Source organism: Oncorhynchus keta, chromosome 4 (assembly GCF_023373465.1).
Source record: "Oncorhynchus keta strain PuntledgeMale-10-30-2019 chromosome 4, Oket_V2, whole genome shotgun sequence".
NCBI lineage: Eukaryota > Metazoa > Chordata > Actinopteri > Salmoniformes > Salmonidae > Oncorhynchus > Oncorhynchus keta.
The window spans coordinates 43,953,362-43,959,399 of NC_068424.1; the positions used below are offsets into that span (position 1 = coordinate 43,953,362).

General features: G+C 41.3%; 1 long non-coding RNA gene across 1 annotated transcript; it reads right to left on the minus strand.

Annotated features, from left to right (window-relative positions):
• Nucleotides 1–918: 918 nt before the first annotated feature.
• LOC118383565 (uncharacterized) lies at nt 919–4,351 on the minus strand. The gene is made up of 4 exons (XR_008093893.1): nt 2,710–4,351; nt 2,131–2,374; nt 1,845–2,046; nt 919–1,733 (listed from the first exon to the last, which is right to left on the minus strand). It is a non-coding gene; the product is annotated as an uncharacterized LOC118383565 (long non-coding RNA).
• Nucleotides 4,352–6,038: the final 1,687 nt, after the last annotated feature.

A 6,038-nucleotide genomic window follows, 5' to 3' on the forward strand; every position in this document is an offset into this window, starting at 1 on the left:
TCACTCTGTATAGCTCATGGCCTCACATGTGAATCCTTAAAGAGATGGGTGGGGCTAAGGCTTAAGAGGGTGTGAACGATGCTGAATGGGTGTAGACAAAGATCAGCTCTACAGTAGGTGTACCAAAACATTCAAGGGCCATTTTCTCAAAAGTCAGGTTACAAATTCATCAACTTTCAAAGCAGAATTACTTTCCCTTTGTTCCTCAGCTGTAGTGTATGATATACCATTTTCTAGCTCTGTCTCTACTTTTTCCAATGTAAAAAACACAATTTCCAATTTTCACAAATGCAGAAAATGTAAAGGGGTGCAAATACTTTCTACACTGTATTTCTGATCAATTTAATGTTATTCTAATGGACAAAAAAGTTTGCTTTTCTTTCAAAGACAAGGACATTTCTAAGTGACCCCAAACTTCTGTCCTGTATTGTTGCGTATGTGACTGACCGCCTCAAATCGGTCTCATGTAGCAACATTTAAATTTTTTTGGGGGGGGGTACAAGTAGAGACTCAGAGCTACAGAATGGTATATCATACACTGCATTTTTGAGGAACAATTGGAAAATAATTTTGCTTTGAGAGTTGATAAACTTGTAAACTCACTTTTGAGAAAAGGGCCTTGAATGTTTTGGTTCCTTCTGGAGATACTGCAGTATTAAATTGTCATACTTGAGAAAAAGTATAAATCATTTCAAATTCCTTATATTTAAACAGAGGGCACAATTTTTTAATTGTTGTTTTATTGACGGATAGTCGACACATAATTTACAAACAAAGCCTTTTGTGTTTAAGTCTGCCAGATTAGATGCATTAGGGATCTCTCTCTCTTGATATGTGTGGACAATTTTCCTGTCAAAATGTAACGAGTACCTTTGGGGGTCAGGGAAAATGTATGGAGTAAAAAGTACATTATTTTCTTTAGAAATGTAGTGAAGTAAAAGTAAAAGTTGCCAAAAATATAAATAGTAAAGTAATGTACAGATACCCCCCATAAATAGTACTTTAATGTATTTTTACTGAAGTACTTTACACCACTGCCCAAATGCCTTCATACCAGTACATTAACATACTTGATATACTGTTACACATGCAAGTTAAGGCCATGCAACCCGAGTTGAAACCTGAGTGAGGTGCACATGTACAGTACATAAACAGATGCATGCACCATATATTTAAATAATAATTTATGTGGTAGACACTTGATACGGTCACATGATATTGTTGTGGTATGTCACAAAATAATGTTACGACCACACATCAATATTAATTTTATATATCAATATTTTGCTAACTCTTGCTAAGTGGATGGGTCTCTACAGAAGGTGTAAACGGTACAGACAAATGGTTACTTGCATAGTAACAATATCAGAAATAGATAGTGTCAATATAAATAAAATAATATACAGTATGTACAAGAACAATATCAATAACGATAGTGTTAGACGAGGTAAGTTATATGCATACAATCAGGGGTAAAGTGGCTGAGCAGCAGGATAATAAAACAAATAGTAGCAGTATGTGTGTTGAAAGGGTCAATTGAGGCACTGCAGATAGTGCTGATAACTAGTCCGTCCGAACCAGTTATTCTCTAGCTGTGTCCAGTCCAGGTGGTGCTTTTACAGGCAAACCATCTATGAGAGGAAGGATGTCAGCGTTGCACAGCAGCTGAAACCTGGTCCCGACAGTCCGAACGCTCCTTGGCGACAACAACACCAGGTTTCAGAGCATTGAAGCTGTAAAACAGAGAATAACAAAAAAAATCTGAAGATATTACAACATCAATTCACCTCCCAAGTTTAGATAAGAAGAATAACCTCGTACAATGCAATTAAAATTATTTTCACCTGAAGTGCTGGTATTGCTTGATCCGTGGCAGCGGCCTGAAGTACAGTGTCAGGTGTTGTTGCAAGCCATAGCTTTCCACCAGCACTGTATCATCATCCAGTCCAACCAGATGTTGGCCCCTGTCACAGTGCTGTCCTTCACAACACCAGCAATTTCAGACAAAGTGTTCACTCTGGTCTTTCTGAAGGTTCATACTGTTTGCTGGTTCAGTAGGGGCCCCAAGAGATAGAAATATCATGTTGGAGGTCAATTAAATAGTCAAAACATGTTTATGCTTTTACATACCAAGTGTTGTCATTGATTCCAGCCACACTGCTGCTTTTGTCACAAGGGAGGGTAGCACCTTTCCACCAAAGTGTTTGTCTTGGGTGGCGTCTTGGTAATACTATTGCATGATCCTCGGCGTAGTTGTTGATGAAGTTCAGCACTTGCTGCAAGTAATCTTTGCTTGCTTTGGCCAGCTCTCTTTTTGATGGTAGGCATTAGAACATTCTCTTTGTATGACTGGTGGAGGAGAGCCATGCGTGTTCTACTGATGCCGAAAGACAAATTCCAGATACATTTTTTTGCGTTAGTATACAATAGATGCAAAATGGAATTCTAAGATATCACCACACAGTTCATACATGTAATGTTAGCTAGCTAGCCAGACATCTAACGGCAGCTAATGTTATCTAGCTTTAACTTGTTTTGTTCAGATGTGTAGCTAGCTAAATAATGAACCATAATCCCAAACCATAGAGTACTAGCAATACAAGCCGATTGTCTTATCTATCTAAAGTTAACCAAATAAATTCAATGTTAGCTAGCTAATTTTAGGCTATAACTTGAATGCGAAATGGCATTCTAAGAAAACATCCCTACCGTTACACACAGTTCATACACGTGGATCGCCGTTTCTTCCCCATCTCTGTCATCAGAAGACTCTACAATGTCTTCTTCAATGAAAATGTTTTAACCTAAATCCTCATCGTCTGATACATTTTCAGAGTCAGAGAGACTCCGCATGGCACGATCTGCAGGATCGTCCTCCAGAAAGTAGTCCATCGCAACTTTTCCCCACTGACCTTTGTTGATAGCGCCTGATAAATTCAGGGCAGAAATGTTATTGAGAGCAGTAGCAACATATTTGCAGTTCTCCATGGCTAACGTTGTATCTTTAAAAAAAACTGCAGTAGAAAGGATTATATACGCATAACGAGCAGCTCATTTTATAGACACAAGATGCTACACCGCAGAACATTCTGAAACTCATCTCTCGGCATGTCCAGCCCACTCATCCAGGCTGTATGACAACTTGATGTGATTGGGAGTCCCATAGGGCGGCACACAATTGGCTCAGCATCGTCCGGGTTTTGCCGGTGTAGGCCGTCATTGTAAATAAGAATTTGTTCTTAATGGACTTGCCTAGTTAATGAAAGTGAAATATATATTTTTTATTTTGTTTAAATAAAAAATACACGTTTGTTATTAAAGGCACATGAATGTTCACAAGTTGGAGAAGGAATTTCTGCCCCAAAACACATTTTGATCAAATATATTTTTAACGTTCAAACGGCTTTGCAGTGAAGTCGTGACTTGCAACATACGCCGAAACGGGTCACATATTTCTGCCTAATAATTCTCAGCTAGAGACACACAAGAATCCCCTTCATCACTGTAGAGGACCATTTCCTGGACCCACGGTCTAGCTTGGCAAAGAATGTTTCCTCCAAGTCCCCACACAAATCATCCTCCTCCTATCTGGTTTGCCATCAGCACTCTTCTGAACCTGAGTAACACTCACACACTGGGGATACCTCAAAACTCTCCCTGAGAGACTCCACCCCCTGACACACCTGACTTATCACAAGGGGTTACACAAACCTGATCACTGGTGGAAATTACAAACATTTCCCTCTGCTAAATATGTGTGACCAATACATTTGGATTTGATTTGATTTATCCTGTTTTAGGAATGCTATTTCTTGTTCTAGCCTCGTATTCTGCCTCCTGACTCCTTTTCACCCGAACTAGCAGCAAGAACTCAGTCCACTTCTCTCATAACAGCATTGCAACACCTAACTTGTTAAACTCCTCTGCTATTTCAACCTCCAACATTTCTGCCACCTGACATAACTTATCCTTGTTAGCTTGAGAAAACCCCAACTATCCTCTACCCTGCACAAAACACATATGCTCAAACACCCCCATAGTCAACATCAGTACGCTAAAGAGAACCAATAAATCAACTGCCAAGTCACAGCCACTAGACTAGCTAACCAAAACATGCACATATTCAAAGCCCCAGTTATAACCAGTCAAAACTAAATCAGCATGCCATGCACAAATGCTACAAACAATAGCCGCAGTTAGCCACTAGCCAAGAGCTAACAAACGCATGCACAAAGCTAAAAAATGTAGCCAGAGTTAGCCACTAGCCTATAGCTAACACAAATGCATGCACGGAAGCTACAAACCATTGCAAACGTTAGACACTAGAGCTTAGCACTTACACAAAAGCATGTGCCGCAGAGTCTTCCAGACTCCAAACTGGGAAATCAAATCCTGTAAACAGCACCTAAACAGCTATCAAAACTATAGCCAAAAACAGTCAACAAAATGTTCTGGCCCTTGAGAAAAACACCTTATCAGCCCTACAGTAGCTAACGACTAACAGCTGCAAGCCATTGGCTTACCTTGTGGCCCGGGAAATTTCTGTTGACAAAAACCATGAGCTATTTTGCTAGCCAGCAAACTGAAACTCACACAAACCTCTTTCTAGCATGCTAGCTCAACACAAACAGCTGCTACAAACTTTCTCAACAAATGCACAACCACAATACCAGTTCAAATAGTTAATTGTACACTGAGTGTGCAATGCATGCTTTTTCCATGACATAAACTGACCAGGCCTCCCAAGTGCCTCAGTGGTCTAAGCCACTGCACTACACTGCTAGCTGTGCCACTAGAGATCCCAGTTTGAGTCCAGGTTCTGTCGCAGCCACCCGGGTCCGGCAGATCCATGGGGTGGCGCACAATTGGCCCAGCGTCGTCCAGGTTAGGGGAGGGTTTGGCCAGCAGGGATGTTCTTGTCACAACTCCTGTGGTGGGCAGGCGCAATGCATGTTGACACAATCTCCAGGTGTACAGTGTTTCCTCCGACACATTGGTGCGGCTTGCTTCTGGGTTAATTTTATTTTTAAATATTTTTTATTTTACCTTTATTTTACTAGGCAAGTCAGTTAAGAACAAATTCTTACTTTCAATGACGGCCTAGGAACAGTGGGTTAACTGCCTGTTCAGGGGCAGAATGACAGATTTGTACCTTGTCAGCTCGGGGATTCGAACTTGCAACCTTTCGGTTACTAGTCCAACGCTCTAACCACTAGGCTACCCTGCCGCCCCTTCTTGTGTCAAGAAGCAGTGTGGCTTGTCTGGGTTGTGTCGGAGGACGCACGGCTCTCGACCCTCGTCTCTCTCGAGTCCGTACGGGAGTTGCAGCGATGGGACAAGACTGTAACTACCACTTGGATACCACGAAATTGGGCAGAAAAAGGAAAAAATAACAAAAAAACTGACCACGTGAATCCAGGTAAAAGCTATGATCCCTTATTTATTTTACTTGTTAAATCCACTTCAGTCAGTGTAGATGAAGGGGAGGAGACAGTTTAAGACATGGATTGTGTATATGTGCCATTCAGAGGGTGAATGGCACATGGGCAAGACAAAATTGAAGTGCCTTTGAACGGGGTTTGGTAGTAGGTGCCAGGCGCACCAGTTTGAGTGTGTCAAGAACTGCAATGCTGTGGGTTTGTTACGCTCAACAGTTTCCTGTGTGTATCAAGAATGGTCCACCACTCAAAGGACATCCAGCCAACTTGACACATCTGTGGGAAGCATTGTAATCAACATGGGCCAGCATTCCTGTACAACGCTATTGACACCATGTAGAGTCCATGCCCCGATGAATTTATGTTTTTTTGAGGGCAAAAGGGGGTGTAACTCAATATTATAGGAAGGTATTCCTAATGTTTTGTACACTCAGTTTGTTAAGCGGAGCGACACAGGGGAGCCTAAGAGCAGACTCAGATGAGAAAACAGGGATGAATGAACCAAAATATTTATTGTTACACAGAGATATAGAGTGCAGATCCAGGGAAGCTCGGATGAGTAACAGAAAAATCAGATGTGGAGGCTGAGGTTGGAGTTAA